Source organism: Schistocerca serialis, chromosome 2, assembly GCF_023864345.2.
Source record: "Schistocerca serialis cubense isolate TAMUIC-IGC-003099 chromosome 2, iqSchSeri2.2, whole genome shotgun sequence".
Classification (NCBI taxonomy): Eukaryota; Metazoa; Arthropoda; class Insecta; order Orthoptera; family Acrididae; genus Schistocerca; species Schistocerca serialis.
In genome coordinates this window covers 381117290-381137045 of record NC_064639.1, presented here as the reverse complement: position 1 = coordinate 381137045, position 19756 = coordinate 381117290, and positions in this window count along the sequence as shown.

Genomic DNA, 19756 nt, shown 5'->3' with positions numbered 1-19756 from the left:
ACTGAGGACGCCTTACACCGGACATAATTTTTAAAATTAATGTAAAGTGGCACAGTATTTGTTTTTCACAAATAAAAGTATTCTCTCTCTATCTTTGTTTGTTTCTTTGTAACTACCTTTGGAAATGCGGGAGGTCTTTTTGCCGAACCATGTACACCGCAGCTGTTTCATAAATTTGCGTTTCGACTTAAAAGATTAGAGACTTTATGTTCACCCTGTATTTTTGGACGAAACGTTTGTGTGGCGCAGAAACCGCCTTCCTGTGTATTAGAACGGGAGCCAGTTTCGCCGGATCCCTTTGTCCGACACGGGCTAGCTAGCACGCGTGCTCGCGACAGGCTGTGGCCGGCGGAGCGGTGTGCGGTGTGCGCACCGCGGTGCCGAGGCGCTGGCGAACCGCGGACAGGAGGCGGTAATTTGGCCGCCCGCGTGTCGCTAATTAGGCGGGGCTTAGCGTGCAGCCGCCGCTGTTAATGGGAGTCCCCGGCCGCGATAATCGATACGCGCCGAGGGTCGACACCGCTCCGGGCGCCCGGCGGGACCGCGCGAGGCAGCGCGCGGCGGTGGCTTACAAGCACGTGTGGCTGCGTCCGCCCATTGGCTGCTGTTCACCGAGTGCTTACGCAGAACACATCGACAGTCGCTCAGTCCAGTACTGGAAAGTAAAAGCGCGGTTGTAAGATGGTGGTGGTGGTGGTGGTTAGTGTTTAACGTCCCGTCGACAACGAGGTCATTAGAGACGGAGCGCAAGCTCGGGTTACGGAAGGATTGAGAAGGAAATCGGCCGTGCCCTTTCAAAGGAACCATCCCGGCATTTGCCTGAAACGATTTAGGGAAATCACGGAAAACCTAAATCAGAATGGCTGAAGACGGGATTGAACCGTCGTCCTGCCGAATGCGAGTCCAGTGTGCTAACCACTGCGCCACGGTTGTAAGAGGCCGTCCTTTTCACATAAAGGCGGAATCCTTCTTACAAAAATCGGAATATGGTAGGCATTAAGTAATTAACAATAGTAGTAGAGTTTCTCAATGGTGAAAGCAAATTTCATAATGGTAACGTTAACAACAACAGTGCTGCATGCCGCAGGATACTGCAAAATAACTGCCACTGGCCGCAATTAGGCCTATTCAACGGTGGCGGAAACGTCAGTTTCATTCAGTAACAGCTGATTTACACGCCAATAAGCCCAGAAACGTCTCAAAAATGAGATCGACAGGAAGTGCAAAATGGCTAAGCAGGGATAGCTAGAGGACAAATGTAAGGATGTAGAGGCTTATCTCACGAGGGGTAAGATAGATACTGCCTATAGGAAAATTAAAGAGACCTTTGGAGAAAAGAGAACCACTTGTATGAATATCAAGAGCTCAGATGGAAACCCAGTTCTAAGCAAAGAAGGGAAAGCGGAAAGGTGGAAGGAGTATATAGAAGGTCTATACAAGGGAGATGTACTTGAGGACAATATTATGGAAATGGAAGAGGATGTAGATAAAGATGAAATGGGAGATACGATACTGAGCGCAGAGTTTGACAGAGCACTGGAAGACCTGAGTCGAAACAAGGCCCCGGGACTAGACAACATTCCATTGGAACTACTGACGGCCTTGGGAGAGACAGTCCTAACAAAACTCTACCATCTGGTGAGCAAGATGTATGAGACAGGCGAAATTCCCTCAGACTTCAAGAAGAATATAATAATTCCAATCCCAAAGAAAGCAGGTGTTGACAGATGTGAAAATTACCGAACTATCAGTTTAATAAGTCACAGCTGCAAAATACTGACCCGAATTCTTTACAGACGAATGGAGAAACTGGTAGAAGCCGACCTCGGGGAAGATCTGTTTGGATTCCGTAGAAATGTTGGAACACGTGAGGCAATACTGACCCTACGACTCATCTTAGAAGAAAGATTAAGGAAAGGCAAACCTATGTTTCTAGCAAAAAAATGGTTCAAATGGCTCTGAGCACTATGGGACTTAACATCTGAGATCATCAGTCCCCTAGAACTTAGAACTACTTAAACCTAACTAACCTAAGGACATCACACACATCCATGCCCGAGGCAGGATTCGAACCTGCGACCGTAGCAGTCCCGCGGTTTCGGACTGAGCGCCTAGAACCGCTAGACCACCGCGGCCGGCTATAATGTTTCTAGCATTTGTAGACTTAGAGAAAGCTTTTGACAATGTTGAGTGGAATACTCTCTTTCAAATTCTGAAGGTGGCAGGGGTAAAATACAGGGAGCGAAAGGCCATTTACAATTTGTACAGAAACCAGATGGCACTTATAAGAGTCGAGGATCACGAAAGGGAAGCAGTGGTTGGGAAGGGAGTGAGACAGGGTTGTAGCCTCTCCCCGATGCTATTCAGTCTGTATATTGAGCAGGCAATAAAGGAAACAAAAGAAAAATTCGGAGTAGGTATTAAAATCAATGGAGAAGAAATAAAAACTTTAAGGTTCGCCGATGACGTTGTAATTCTGCCAGAGACTGCAAAGGACTTGGAAGAGCAGTTGAACGGAATGGACAGTGTCTTGAAAGGAGGATATAAGATTAATATCAAGAGAAGCAAATCGATGATAATGGAATGTAGTCGAATTAAGTCGGGTGATGCTGAGGGAATTAGATTAGGAAATGAGACACTTAAAGTAGTAAAGGAGTTTTGCTATTTGGGAAGCAAAATAACTCAAGATGGTCGAAGTAGAGAGGATATAAAATGTAGACTGGCAATGGCAAGGAATGCATTTCTGAAGAAGAGAAATTTGTTAACATCGAATATAGATTTAAGTGTCAGGAACTCGTTTCTGAAAATATTTGTATGGAGTGTAGCCATGTATGGAAGTGAAACATGGGCGATAACTAGTTTGGACAAGACGAGACTATAAGCTTTCGAAATATGGTGCTACAGAAGAATGCTGAAGATTAGATTGGTAGATCACATAACTAATGAGGAGGTACTGAATAGGATTGGGGAGAAGAGGAGTTTGTGGCACAACTTGACTAGAAGAAGGGATCGGTTGATAGGACATGTTCTGAGACATCAAGGATCACCAATTTAGTATTGGAGGGCAGCGTGGAGGGTAAAAATCGTGGAGGGAGACCAAGAGATGAATACACTAAGGAGATTCAGAAGGATGTAGGCTGCAGTACGTACTGGGAGACGAAGAAGCTTGCACATGATAGAGCAGCATGGAGAAATGCATCAAACCAGTCTCAGGACTGAAGACCACAACAACAACAACAAGCTCAGAAAACTTCTATGTTGGCGGACTCTGCCCATGGAAGCCCACTCAATCGCTCTATCTGGTCAAAAGTCTCCGAGAACTCCTACGTGTGTAGAATGGGCCACAAGATGTCACGTGGGGCGGACCCGCCATTCTAGCAGTACTGCATTGTTAGTAGATAGTGAAGAGTTTTCCAGTATCTTCGGGATCGCCGGAAAAATAAAGCAGTCATTCTCCAGTCTACACTATGCGAAACATTCACACCGGACCAGACGACAAAAAAATGCCAGAGTAATTTTATTCTACAACGGCACATAGTCCAGAGTAGACACTGTTGCATTGATTCCAAGGCAGTATTAAACTAAACACACTGCGAGAAGATAAACTCTCTCTATTTTTTATGACATCATAGACATGGCGAGCATCACTGCCCATTTCCTGTACAGGAACATAGTCCCTAGGCACGAAAAGAACAGAGCATGGAGGCTGCTTGTGATAGAACTTGGTAAAGAAATGGCTGAACCCGAAACAAGAAAAAATGTACAGTCCCCCAGAGAAGAACTGAGGCAGGAATAGCTGCAGTAAACAAAAGTGGATTGCAACATCTGATGGGATCTGAGACGAGAATTCTCACAAAAAATGGATGGGGAAGAAGAGATCTAGACCACCAAACAAGTGAAAAACGAGTGATGACTGTGTTGGTATCAGCTGAATGGATCGATCAGATGAGCTAAGTGACTTCAGATTAGTCTTGCCACATGAGTAATAAATCTATCAGAGACTTTTCACCTCTGCAAAAGCTGCCCACATGGACTTTTGATGATATGACTGTGAAGTGGAAACGCGAAGGAACGACCACAGCCAGGAGTTCTCGGACACGGACCGTCGAGTATTGCCGACAGCAGTTCTAAGAATCGCATGAAATCAGCGGAAGCAGTGATTTGTGAGTTCCAAACTGCTACCAATAGCCCAGTTATCTCAATGGGCTGCAATGGTAGAACAGCTCCTCGTGAGCCACACGTTTCAGTAGTGATTTCTCAGCGACACCTGCGATGGTCTAAAGAACAATAGCACTGGACATTAGGTGACAGGAAACAAGTGATTTGGAGTGATGAATCACGCTATACGCTGTGGCAATCCGAAGGAAGAGTCTGGGTTTGGTGGGCAGCAATTAAATACGGAGAGGGTAGTATTAGAGGGTGGGGGAGGGGGAAGGGGAGCGGTCCCCTTAAGAACACGTTAAATGCCGAACAATATGAGCTCATTTTACAGCATAGTGTGTTAGCCTGACAATGCACCTTGCCACTAAGCAGTGCCTGTGAGACCGTGGTTTGTGGACAATAGCATTCTTGAAGTGGACTGGCCTGCCCACACTTCCGCACTGAATCCAGTGGGACACGTTTGAGGTGAGTTAGAACGTCGATTTAGCTCCCGAATCCAGCGTCCAGCATCACTACCTTCTCAGATTTGGACTTTTGAGGAAGTGAGGACAGGCATTCCTCCACACACAGTCCAAGACATCCATTTCTTTTGAAGTGTCCTCGGCAAAGCTCAAGTCGTCATAAAGGAGAGTGGTGGACACATTCCACACTTTTGATCAGATAATGTATATTCTAGACGAAGGCTGTGTAGTAAATGCTACTCCTTGCTGTGATACTAAAGAAGAGAAGCAATATCGAACAAACAGTTTGAAATATAGGCACTTGTTTGATCAGGTAAAAATACACATACTATCACGATGTAAATCAACTAAAAATATAAATTATTGTATGCAGTTACTTTCATTGTTCTTACTAGTATGCCCCTCAAATGATCATACCTCCATGAACAAGAGGATATACTTAAACTAACAAGACACAGACAGATTGCTTATATGAGTCTTTGGGAGCAATATGTGGCAGGGTCTTGAAAGGAGGACATAATATGAACATCAACTAAAGCAAAATGAGAATAATGGAATGTAGTCGAATTAAATCGGATGATGCTGCAGGAATTAGATTAAGAAATGAGACGCTTAAAGTAGTAAATGAGTTTTGCTATTTGGGGAGCAAAATAACGCATGGTGGTCGAAGTGGGGAGGATATAAAATGTAGACTGGCAATGGAAAGGAAAGCATTTCTGAAGAAGAGAAATTTGTTAACATCCAGTATAAATTTAAATGTCAGGAATTCGTTTCTGAAAGTATTTGTGTGGAGTGTAGCCATGTATGGAAATGAAACATGGACGATAAATATTTTAAACAAGAAGAGAATAGAAGCTTTCGAAATGTGGTGCTACAGAAGAATGCTGAAGACTGGATGGGTGGATCACATAACTAATGAGGAGGTATTGTATAGAATTGGAGAGAAGAGAAATTTGTGGCACAACTTGACTAGAAGAAGGGATCGGTTGGTAGAGCATATTGTGAGGCATCAAGGGATCAACAATTTAGTATTGGAGGGCAGCGTGGAGGGTAAAAATCGTAGAGGGAGACCAAGAGATGAATACACTAAACAGATTCAAAGGGATGTAGGTTGCAATAGGTACTGGGAGATGAAGAATCTTGCACAGGATAGAGTAGCATGGAGAGCTGCATCAAACCAGTCTCAGGACTGAAGACCACAACAACAACAACAACAACAACAACAACATGTGGCACTGTTCGGTAGCAAAAGACAAAAAAACGGTTCGCATCCCAGTCCGGCACACAATTTTGATCTTCTAGGAGATTTCAGATCAGTGCACACTCCTCTACACAGTGAATGTTCAGTCTGTAGACAAAAAATTCTTTTTAGTACGTGACTCTACTTTATGAGGACGCTTAGATCCCATAAGCCAACAGCAGTACAGATTTCGTATGGTTCAAAGTCCGTCGAAGCTGAAGCTCCCGAACTAAGGGACGTATGTGGAAGGAAAGTGAGCGTGTCTGTTTCTGAGGAATCATTCCAGCGTTTGACTTAAACGATTCAGGGACACCCTGGAATACCCAAATTTGGATGATAGAAGGGGATCTGAGCTTTCACCCTCCGTAATGTACTCGTAAGTCCTGTGAGTTACCACTGAGCTACTTTGCTTGATGGTACAGTGGTCACATACTGTTTGTCGATGTCTATTTTCATTACATACACTTCACTTCCACGTCATTTTTCCAGATGAAAGATGTATGTCAATTTATTGTTTTGTTTAACGTTTGAATTATTCTCTATCTAGTCACCACGGACAGCCTTGCCACAGTAGTAATATCGGTTCCCGTCAGATCACCGAAGTCAAGCGCTTGGATTGGTGACCATCCGGTCTGCCGAGCGCTGTTAGGACGCGGGATGCACTCAGCCCTTGTAAGTCAAACTGAGGAGCTACTTGATTGAGAAGTAGCGACTCCGGTCTCGTAAAGTGACATGCGGCCGGGAGAGCGGTGTGCTGACCACATGCCCCTCTATACCCTCATCCAGTGACGCCTATGGGTTGAGGATGACACCGCCGCTGGTCAGTACCAATGGGCCTTCCAAGGCCTGTTCGGACGGGGGAGAGTCACCACGTAGAGTTGGATGAAACTGAAACTGCATAAAAGCTGACTGGTCACGCGAATTAATCAAAAATAGCACATAAACTGAGTCCGTGGTGCAAATACATAATAGATATTAAAGATTAACCGAAAATACTTCCACCTGATTCCGTTAGTTCAACAAATAACTATCAAAAATCAAGAGCAGAAAATAAGCCTCTGTCAGAAAAACAAAGTACACATTCAAAGTAACTGTTTCTTTTGGATGTGTGGAAGGCTGAAAATAGGCGAATAACAGCTTAAGCATATTACTGATAAGATAACCAACCTGCCTCTAGGATCAGCATAAAAGTAACCAATGTTCTACTTAATAACAAGATGAGTGGACCTGTATTCATTTACGCAAATGAAAACCGCGAACTATTTACCCCAGAAATGGCATTTGTAGTACGATTTACTAGTAATAAGGCTAAAAGTCAATTAAAGGTCCATTCTCCTCACCAAGCCTATAAAATAAGCGATTTTTACAGTTTTTTCTGGAAAAACAAATGAAACAATCATCGTAAATATTTCTGAACGTTATTGGTTCATTCCTGAACGACATTTCCTGATAGTTTCAGAAATTCAAATGGCTCTGAGCACTATGGGACTCAACATCTGAGGCCATCAGTGCCCTAGAACTTAGAACTACTTAAACCTAACTAACCTAAGGACATCACACACATCCATGCCCGAGGTAGGATTCGAACCTGCGGTCGGAGCGGTCGCGCGGTTTTCAGAAATTCAGTCATCGTCAACCCCTCTTCTGAAGAGTTAAAGTTGCTCTGTTCAAAATTAGGTGTGTCCAAGACGGAAGTGCTGGAGTCTGGAAATCTGAGCTGCAATCAAAAAACAAACAGTTTTTTTGACCTATAGGATATTGCGCGCGGGGCAATAGCACAGTTCTTTGAAATTTGACAAAATAATAAAATGGCGGACGTTTGGAATGGACTGTGGGTCTGAATTGTTATGTGGTGTTCGACAAACCTGGAGGATATAAATACGAGAAAAACTACGACCACAACGACTAGAATAACACAGCGCAGGACTTAAAAGTTCTTATTTTCAAGAGTACTATCCTATGCGTGGTCGTGCAATGTTTGATTACTTTTTTCAATTACGTTTATAATAAGAGTTCTCATTTATCTTTCACAAGTGTTCAATGCACCTTTACGGGACGTTCGAGAAACGCCAAGACGACATTCAGATTCGTCAGGAGTTTGTGATTTACTACTTTTAGTCTCGATGCGTAAGTTAAAGTTCACCTCAGGTTTCTGTCTTCATTCACGCAGAACAGCGATGTTCGGCCCAGCGCCCCCGAGCGCCATGGTGTCTGTGATATGATCTCCTGGTGCCTCTCATTAGTAAATTCCTGTTCTGATGGTTTCTAATATTTCAGAACAAAACTGTTCTTTGTACGCTCAAAGCTGTACTCATTATTTCCCCGAATAAATTTTAGACCTCATTTGTGGGGAATTGAAGACAGTCACTTTAATCCCAACAAAGCTTTGCCGCAAAGAGTAAGTACGCTCTTTCTGAACATTGTTGTTTGTACTGATCGCTTTTCCCTGGGCAGTGTTTTTGGCTCTCTCCAGTATAATTTGAGAATTTGTGAGTTTAGCTTCAGTTTCGTGTCTTGCGTATGATCGATTATTCTTAATACAACATGGCTAAAAGACTAAGAACTTATAGACTTAACAGTGATTGGGAGGAGTAGTACTGTTTCTTCGAATTCGGAAGAAAATCCGTGTGTTTATTGTGTAACAGTGCAGCGTCTGTTAACAAGAAAAGTAATGTAGAATGTCATTTTTCGACAAATCACCCAAACTTCAACAGTGACTTTCCTGTTAATTCTGAATTACAGAACCACAAAATTAGACAGGTTTCTAAAGAAATTCAGTTAAATCAGGACCTGCAATCATGTGAATATTTTTTGCTTGGGTCTAATAAAAGAAATGATATTTCCGATATTCGAGAACTGTGTTTATTTATTAGAGGGGTCTTTCATAATTTCGTGGTTAAGAAGGAGTTTATAAATAAGCTGCCTCATCTTGAACGGACTAGGAGAGAAGACATATTTAATGAATCCTTGAAATTTGCTAAAGGTAGCAACTTTCCATTCTCTACTGTTACTATAACAGCAGCCCTCAATAACTGGAAATAATAATGGGTTTCTTGCTCTTGTCCTAAGGATGTTTCATTTCCAAAATTTTCTCTTATCACTGTGTTATCCACGAGGTAGCCGTATTGACCAAGAAATAAAAATTATAACTCGCCTAGTAAATTACACACGCCCAACTTCCACATGTCACCGACTGTTCAGAAATCTTGTGAATTGGTGTTCATCAGAATTTGAGCATGGTGAAATAATTCTTCAAACAGGCGTAAGATGACGTAGTAGGGGGACGGGGGGTGATGGCAAGGGGGCGGGGGGACCCTGAAACGATTGTGCAATCTTTTGAATGAGGTAAGAGATTATCTGACATCATCTTCTTGGCAATATTGTCAAGAACTTGACGAAATACCATGGCTCCTAGATTTATGTTTCTTTCTTGGCAGATATCATCTCGAAATTAAATGAGGTAAACCTCCAATTGCAAGGGAAAAATCGCAATATTTCAGAAACGGTAGTACAGTAAACGCTTTTCAGAGACACTAACATTTTCGATTGCACCTTTAAAAATAAATTCCCTTTCACACGTTCAAATTTTAATTCAATTATGGAAACTGTAAATGTCATCAAATGTGACTATCTATCTTTTGCCAAGCATGTTTTAATCCTAGTCACACAATTTCGTAAAAGTTTAGTGGATTTTCAACATCTGAAACAGTGATAATGTTTGTCAAAAATCCGTTTATTCCAGTTGACATGACTGATCTTGGAGGCAAAATATGTCAGATCTCTGGAAACTGTAATCTTGAAGAATTAAAAATGGAAATTTTCGACCTTTTAGAGGATATCTCTGAAATCATGTTTGCGACCACGAGACATTTTTTGACTCTGGTGGAGAGGAATAAATATACTATGACCGCCAGTATCGGTTTGAAAACTTATTCTTGTTTTTGCTCGACATTTCTTTGTGAGGTTACATCTCCATCTATGAGCATCACCAAGAATAAACAGCAATCTATCCTGACAGTTTCACATCTAGATGATTTATCAAGTACAGCTTGTTCCAGCAGCACACCTAACTTTTATGAACCTACAGTGAACGTGTGAAACATGGCAGGTAATTTCACAAGCCTTTTTTATTCAGTTCGAGGTTGATTAGGCAATTAGAAGGAGATAATGTCGCGGATTCCTTGGGTAACATTTCAATTTAAAGTATATTGAATGACAGTGACTGTACATATGCGCTCTTTCTATATTCAGTTCCTTTCATTTACCATGGTGCTGAAATGGCTTGCTTTTTAAATGGTTTCTGTGTGTGTGGGAAAGCATAGCTCATCGGATTTGAGAGAGGTTGGGCAGAGAATGCTACGAAAAAAGCGCTCCTTTGCCATCAGCACAGCGTGGAGTCTGGATGTCTGTCTTTGCAAAAGTTAGGACGTCAGAGGCGTGCCAGGAGGTTGCTGTTTATTGTGTTTTTGGAATCTGAGACCTGCCCAGTGGCCGAACTGTGACTGGGATATATGCTAGTAGCAAGAGGACGCTGCTCCCTCATGTTTTACTGCCAACTTTTGTAGATAAACATTGCTCATTTTCCGAAAGAAACATGGATTCCAGAAAGTAATGGCCTAGACTCTTGTGCTGCTTTCCAGATTGAGAGGACCTCTGATGCAAGCCATTGGTAAATTAGTCAGTGAAGTCATTGACCTGCGGCAGCTGTTTTTTTTTTTTTTTTTTTTTTTAGAAGTGGGCAGGCGTTTTATCAGGTGATTGGTGTTGTAACACGATGCATTGCCTTGGCGGGATTTTGTGTGCTTGGTGTATCCATGATACTGGGCCAGTGTGTATGCATTTTTCGCTGTTGGCGGGCATTCATTCATTGTTTCGCGGGAAGAGATAGCAGTGCTTAGAAATCAGTAAAATTAGAGGAATCGGTGGTCATACATGTAGGAGGGTGGACTGTAAATGTCTGGAGCGGTGTACATCTTTTGCATATCAGCCACAAGCGTTGAAGATGGAGACAAGCTCGCATCCTGAGAGATGAATGGGATCCGGAGTTGAGGCAGCAGCAACGCACCCTCAGCTCTTCCACGGGAGAGCTATTCACACGACAGTGCCGTTCATCACAGCTGCCCGTGAATAATTTTGGTGAGTAGCATCGGTTTGATAGCGCGTTTCCTGGTCCGCACTAGCAGACATCTGTATGATCACCTGTCTCAAGCCCACCATTGCTGTATTGAATGTTTGAGCTCCTTGATTAACCACCTTGTTTACAGTCACTGTTTCCGCTATTCAACTTTGAGATTCACGTTCAGATTGATACGACCGTTAAGGCATACATTTATCATTCAGTCAAGTAACTCTGGAAATCGATAGCAATCCACTAAAAAGGGCTTTATTTGTGTAGAATTTGTAAACCATTCCACAGTCTTTCATAATCTGTTGGATACGAACATGTTTATTCAGTAAATTATTGTATTAACTGAAAAAATACTTTTATATGACATTTGACATTCGTATTAAGACATCCTCTTCATAAATCTCTGCCTTGGGATCTACAGCTAGAGCCTTAAAATCGCCTTATCGACTTAAGTTGCGCGTATTGAAATTTATAGCTTAGATCTTACAGGCATGGAAGGTTTCCTGGATCTGGGCAACTTCACAAACGCAGGAGGTTTTACATATGCAGTAACAAACTTAAAATTAATTATACACTGAAGCGCCAAAAAAACTGGTATAGGCATGCATACTCAAATACAGAGACGTGTAAACAGGCAGAATACGACGTTGCGGTCGGCAACGCCTATATAGACAAAAAGTGTCTGGCGCAGTTGTTAGATCGGTTACTGCTGCTATGATTCCAAATCATCAAGATTTAAATGTCTCAACGTGTTGTTACAGCATGTGCACGAGCGATGGGCACAGTATCTCCGAGGCAGTCATGAAGTGGGAATTATCCCATACGACCATTTCACGAATGTACTGTGAATATCACGAATCCGGTAAAACATCAAATCTACGACATCGCTGCGGCCGGAAAAATATCCTGCAAGAACGGGACCAACGACAACTGAAGAGAATCGTTGAACGTAACGGAAGTGCAATGCTACAGATGTCAATGCTGGGCCATCAACAAGTGTCAGCGTGCAAACCATTCAACGAAACATCATCGATATGGGCCGAAGGCTCACTCGTGTACCGTTGATGATTGGACTACACAAAGCTTTACGCCTCTCGTGGGCTCGTCAACACCGACATGGGACTGTTGATGACTGGAAACATGTTGCCTGGTCGGACAAGTCTCGTTTCAAATTGTATCGAGCGGATGGACGTGTACGGGTATGGAGACAACCTCATGAATTCATGGACCCTGTATGTCAGCTGGGGACTGTTCAAGCTGGCGGAGACTCTGTAATGTGTGCAGTTGAAGTGGTATGGGACTCCTTATACGTCTAGCTACAACTCTGAGGGTTGGGTTGTTTGGGGGAAGAGACCAAACAGCGAGGTCATCGGTCTCATCGGATTAGGGAAGGTCGGGGAAGGAAGTCGGCCGTGGTCTTTCAAAGGAACCATCCCGGCATCTGCATGGAGCGATTTAGGGAAATCACGGAAAACCTAAATCAGGATGGCCGGATACGACTCTGACAGGTGACGCATGCGTAAGCATCCTGTCTGATGAACTGGATCCATTCATGTCCATTGTGCATTCCGACGGACTTGGGCAATTCCAGCAGGACAATGAGACACCCCACACATCCAGAATTGTTACATAGTGGCTCCATGAACCCTTTTCTGAATTTAAACACTTCCACTGCTCACCAAACTCCCTAGACATGAACATTATTGAGGATATCTGGGATGCCTTGCAACGTGCTGTTCGGAAGAGATCTCCACCCCCTCGTACTCCTACGGATTTATGGACAGCTCTGCAGGATTCACGGCGCCAGTTCCCTCCTGCACTACTTCAGACGTTAGTAGAGCACATGCCACATCGTGTTACGGCACTTCTGCGAGCTAGCCTCGGCCCTACATGTTATTAGGCAGGTGTACCAGTTTCTTCGGCTCTTCATTGTATAAGTTTAAATGCAAGCGATTTCATTTACAGTTGTTCGAAATACTTTTACCGCACTACACGGTTGTTGTAGTGGTAGTAATACTAAAGTAGTAACTGTGATGACGGCGGCGCCTGCACCACATTAGACGTGAGTGAAATTTGCCCAAGCACATTGAAAAGTTGGATAGCACTGCTGTAGAAGCTATAGTCTGCTGGAATCTGATGGATCCTTTTGAAACACCGTGTACTGCGCTGAAAAATGGAATCGTCAACCCTGCTAGATCTCCAGATATCGGACAACACACAGTCTGCTGAAGGTGTCGATATTTTTGTTCCATATACATCGCCCTATAGTGCATTAAGCACGAGGAGCGCTCCGGTGTTCCCAGCAGCGAACGGCGCCTCGGCCGCCGCCCACGCCGGCCGGCCCGGAGCGCGGCCCCGCCCTGCTCATAACCGTCGCCGGCATTTGTCCACGTCACCGGAGCTCCTGGAGGCGCAGCCAATCAAGAGCGCTGATTAATGCCGCGGGACACTCGTCATCAATCACGCGCTGATCGTCACCCGCGGGCGAGGCCACGTCGTGCCGCGCCGCGCTGTCTAATCACGGCCCGGCCCAGGCCGGGACAGAGCGCCTATCCGCCACACGGCCACTGCGCCGTGTGTGGCGCCTCTCGCGAGACCAGCGCACCCCCAAAAAACAGCCGACTGCCTGCCGAGCGCGTGCGACAGACGTCACGCACATCGCGGCCGGGCCCGTCTCGCCCGGCGCTTCTTACAATTTATCACACGCGCCGCGCAGTAATTATCTTAGAACAGCGCGGCCGAGCAGAAATGATGTGCTAATCTAGAATGTAATCAAGTCGCTTTTCAATTAAGGCCGTAATAAGAGCGGGGCTAATTATAAAGCGTGTAAATAATGGCCGCGGGCTGCTTGGGAAATGTTTGGACAGCCAGACGGCAACCACTCAGCGCGTCCCACGACACTCTCTCTTCTCGATCCTGTGTCTGTGGTGTTAAACAGCACCAACGGACAATGTTTAACCAAGAATTTTCCGTGCACATCTATATTCTGCAGACCACGTTATGATGTACAGGGAAGTAGTCCCTCTGGCGCAGAACCGCCCCTCTTCCCTATCTGTTTCATCGCTGAATAGTGCGTGAGAAGATCGACTATCGGTAAACCGCTGAACGAGCTCTGATTTCTGATTTTATTGTCCTGGTCATTTTGTGACGTTTCTGTGGGAGAAATTAATTTTTTTTCGACAATTTTACGTATCTACATTCTCGGAATTTAATACGAGGGGCGTTCAGTAATTTTGTATTGTCCAGTTTCAGTTGAAAAAAATGCGGAATTTGTTGTGGGACATCGAAGAATATTCCCCATCAGCCCTTTGGTTTTCTGAAGTTCCAATTTGTGGCTGCTCTGTGGTGTCTGCAATGGAGGTGTGTTCCAAGCAGACACCTGGTTGGTTCAAATGGCTCTGAGCACTATGTGACTTAACTTCTGAGGTCATCAGTCCCATAGAACTTAGAACTACTTAAACCTTACTAACCTAAGGACATCACACACATCCACGCCCGAGGCAGGATTCGAACCTGCGAGCGTAACGGTCGCGTGGTTCCAGACTGTAGCGCCTAGAACCGCTCGGCCACCCCGACCGGCGTAGACACCTGTCACTGATTTTCTTTTGGTAGAAAATCAGATCATCGCATATATTCTTAGACGCCTGCAGGATGTCTTCTGAGCCCTTGCAGTGAACAAAAGCACTATGAGTCGTTGGGAGAGGCGTCTTGTCATAGTGACAAGGTCGCGCAAACTTATCCGATCTCCCGCAAGCCGGCTGGTCGCACACAGCTGTGACTACTGCAGTGTTGGAACGCGCGGATACTCTAATTCGAGGTGACTGACGGATCACAATCAAACACCTCGCTGCACGCACAACTGGACGTCTCTCTTGTTAGTGCTGACAATCGTCCACCAGCTGGTGTACTCAAAGATGTGTACTGCTGGGTTCCTCGCGGCCTGACAGAATACAATAGACAGGCTGGTCGTGACAATTTTTGGTCGAAAATCATCACAGGTGATGAAACATGGGTTCATCAGTCCGAACCCGAAACAAAACGTCACCTCTCCTCCGAAGAAAAAGTTCAGAGCCGCGTCCTCAGCGACGGTCTTCTGGGACTCTGAAAGGGTTATTTTGTTTGATGTCCTCCCTGATGGTGCAACAATCAACCCCGAAGTGTACTGTGCTCCCCCCCCTCCCCCTCTTCTCAGCTTTACGTCCGCCAGCCACCTCTCTCGTGCCTTCCAAGCTTCACACAAATATTTTCCATTTTACTTTGTGCGATACTAGCACTCCGAAAACAAAGCATAATACGTATAATGATTTAGATACAGTCTGAGGGATGGTTTACAGAATGAATTTTCATTCTGCGGAGTGTACGCTGATTTAAAGATACCCGGAAGTTATTGTTTCATACAATGCAGAGAAATATATCTCTTGTTTCTCCGAAAACAGTAGCTGTATTCATTACCAACGAAGAATGCGATTTCGTCTTTTTCTCTGGCAGAACCATCTACTTCCACTCATAATTTTGACTGCCGTTTGATTTAGGCGTGAAATGCTGGACCTACTACGTCTTATGCATAGAAGCAAATCGTCTTACACAATCAGTTGGATTCTTCTTAAAACGAACCAAAAATCGGGGAGAAATTCAATATTTCATACAAATTTGTTGACTATGCAGTGAATCAACTTCACTGGAAATGAGAAGCGTAACATATTTGTAGAGCTACAGGCCATATTTGTTTCACACCGTGGAGCGTTCTCCATGCTTTCGTAACAATATTATTTCACTGTGCATGTTTATAGATGAGATTATCTAAATTAATTGGAATTAGTTTGAATCTCGGTGATTTTATAATGCAGAGTCTAGTTAGGGAAATAAGCACGCTGAGAATAATTAGTATTGTGGGTTTATTTGAAATTTGACGGGATCATCGTGCCTGTTACAGAGTTCGACTATCTGCTTCTACAACATGATCCTATCAGTCTGACAGCCTTCGATTTACTGTATTAAAGCTAAATTTGGCAGGTTAATCCTTTCCCAGAGTAGATACTCGTATTTCTATTTCAACGAATCCGCAGTGTTTATTTTTAAGTTCTTACGCCTTCGTGCTAGCTTTATTTAAAAACAAGAAAGTAACTCAACGATGATTTTCATTATGCTAACAAGAAAACATGTTTTTAAGTAATTCCGAAAGCCCATGTAGGTGATTCAACTTTTTCATTACATTGTATCGACCTTTGTATTTTAAAACCTTTTAATAGAAGAAAAAACCAGTCCAAGTTGCAATAATTTTATTTTTCACTCGATGACTAGTTTCGGACCGAGACCCATTTTCAAATCACAAAATGGCATATCCGAAGATGTCAACAAAACGTGTAATGTACATTAATAGTGCATGCTGTTGTTTGACACCCTCGCCCGATAGTGATGGGTGTTTGATGGTACAAACATCTGCTATCCGATAAAAGGTTTTAACCAACTTCCAGCACGCTGGAGTTAATCAATAGAACAGAAAACCAGTGCAAGTTTCAAATATTTTGTTTTTTATTCGATGACTAGTTTAGGGCCGAGATCTATTTTCAAATCAACATAACAAAGCCGAAAATGGCATTTCCGAAGATGTCAACAAAATGTGTGACACAGTGCATACTGTGAACGTACATTACACATTTTCAACTTTGTTATGTTGATCTGAAAATGGATCTCTGCCCGAAACTAGTCATCGAATAAAAAACAAAGTATTTGCAACTTGAACTGCTTTTTCGTTATATTGATTAACAGAATTTGCTGATCCAAGTTATTCCAGCATGCTTGTTCGTTAAAAAGACCGAATGTTTTTACTATTAACAGTCGAACACCCACCACTACAGGGCGAGGGTGTCAAACAACAACAAAGATAACAGACAGGTTACTATTATTCACATGCGTGCCATTGCATTGAGGGTCAACAAAAGCGAAGCATACAGTATAATTCGGCATGATCTTCGTAATGGATCTCTTTATTAAACAGCTTTTCTGGAGGCATTATGACGTGAGACAAAAGTGCATCGTTCACCGTGCTGCACCTGTCTATCTGCATAAATTTTTGTATAAACTTGTAGATTTTTCTACCATTCGTCTTGCGATGTAATGACTAATTTACCTGAAGTTTAGATCCGTTCTGGTCTGGCACTGAAAATAATGAATCGTTCTAAAAATTCTGAGAAATATCTTAATGACAAGTCAAGGACAACTGTTCGATATCGGCCGCCCCTCAGTTCGCGAAACCGTATAGTTATTGGGTTCACACACCGTAAAGCGGCGTTACTGTATTGAAAATGGAATGACTTATATCTAGATTATTGTCACAGTAAGGGCAACGGTAAATTTTCGAATATTCCCTTACAGACTCGTGGTATATTGTTCGAGGAAGTATAAACAATCTAGTCAGACCAAATGTCGTACACGCACTGTCATACCGCCTCCACTGTATTTCACACTATAACAATGCACTCCAGTAACTAATGTTTATCCAGCACTTAGTGCCTATAGTGGCCCGTAGTTCATCATACACCCTAACTGGAGGTGCTACCCTGTCGTTTACATGTTACTACTGTAGGCCTAATGGTTAACTCCTGCAACAGGCACACACCACTGTTTAGTTCCGAAGGGAAAGTTAGTTAGGCCGCACATTCTCTTTTGGTGGTCGATCGTCGATCATAGGGGGCTTAAGCTTTTGATCATCAATAACAAATGTAACGTTCAAGATCTGGATTGCACTGTTGCGTCTTGTTTATTGGTTGTTACAGAAACTCACAGAGGTTCACTTAGTGTGTGCTCGAAGCTCGGTATTCAGTTTGAATTTGTCTAGAACCAACTCACAAAAAATAGACCAAATTAAACTTGTGCAATCGATTATTACAAATGCTGTAACTTGAAGATATTATTTTATCACAGTAATTTACCAGGCACGATAATATTCAACAATAATAGCACATCTCTCGTAATCTGTAGCTTCCAACGATATTAATATTTTTGTTTGTTTAACGTAAGCTTCACTTTGCAAGCAAGGATAATCTCTGTATTGTTACTTCGGAACTGCTACTTGGATGCTTCTTCACAGTTTAATTGACCTTTCTTCAGTCGTCAGTCTAGCCTTCGAAAAGTACCTTTCAAACACATTCACGCAAACATTGTGAAATAAAGTCACATCACTCAGCAGCGTAACTTCGACTGCTCACGTTGTTACTGCTCGCTGTCAGTTCTTGAGAGATACATTTTAAATGACAGTTCAGTTTACACAACTTCGCTTGATCTGAACAAACTTTCACACAATCCAATGATTCACGAAACTGTTCCTCAGCTAGGATTAACATCTTCAAAACACTTCTGCTCACATTTTTAATTTTTGTTGCATTCTTTTTACACACATTGATAATATCGCCATGTCTCAAAAATTAATGAAATGCATCAACTGCTTCCAACTAATCGTTGCCAAAGCTGAACACGAACTGTTCACATCGTTTAATTTTACAGTTCAAAGTACAATTTTTCCCTCTGTCATCATTATTAGCATAGAGGCAGGTGAGCTCCTTCAGGATGTCTTCTCTGGAAAACGGCCGCCGATTCGACGCCAGTATAGGCCAGTGACGATGGCTGCGCCTTGACAGAAAGACTGTTCCTTCCGCCCCTGCCATGGCTCGCACTCGTAACATGAAACTTAGGGAATAACATACATTTTTACAACACAGTATATTCGTGCGAAATATTCGAAACCTTTTCCTTTATTGACGTTAAGAAACTGATAGCTGCTTACTGTCCGCGTATCGTGTGGCGGAGAATTATCGATGGTACTGCCTACAAACCATCGTATCATCACATGCCTCAGCGTGTCTCGTTGTTCGTAATTCACATGATACTGTTTGTTGTGACAACCATTACGAGACTCTTTTTCTGGTGTCGAGTACTTCGTGAAAACTGTTGTTTATACGCTAGTTTTCATAAACAAGGGAAACAAAACATAAACTGCAGTAATTCATGAGCACATCTGCGTAATAGAGGTAAAATTGAGTAGGCCTACGTAAAAGAAGTCTATTTTAAGTCTGGTGAATCTTTCCACCGATATTTCTACCATCTGTTAGACAGCACCATTAGAGCTTATTAAGGAGCTGCATGGTATTAGATCAGCCATCATCCAGCCATCAGTGTCTGATCTCTCAAACAGAAGTGGCTACTTTTTATAGTTCCTCAGTTGTGCTTATAACGCCAAATTTCAATGTCTTTCTACTCAGAATTATCTGTTCAGATGGTTCAAATGGCTCTGAGCACTATGCGACTTAACTTCTGAGGTCATCAGTCGCCTAGAACTTAGAACTAATTAAACCTAACTAACCTAAAGACATCACACACATCCATGCCCGAGGCAGGATTCGAACCTGCGACCGTAGCGGTCACGCGGTTCCAGACTGAAGCGCCTTTAACCGCACGGCCACACCGGCCGGCAATTATCTGTGAATATGGTATATTATACAGGGTGATTTTTTTCCATCGTGTAAAAACTTCAGGGGCTGATCGATGAGGGAATACGGAACAAAAAAGATGTAATGAATTTATGTCCGGAAACGCATGGTTTCAATATTAGAGACCATTTATCCAGTCATAAATTGTTACAGAGACTGCGATCTAATACGCGCTGTACCACGCAGCCAGTTACAGTATGTGTTGAAAATGATTTCCACATGCCTCAAAGCATGCGTGTACGCGCCGTAGCACTTTCTGTCTCACACGTTCACATCGCCC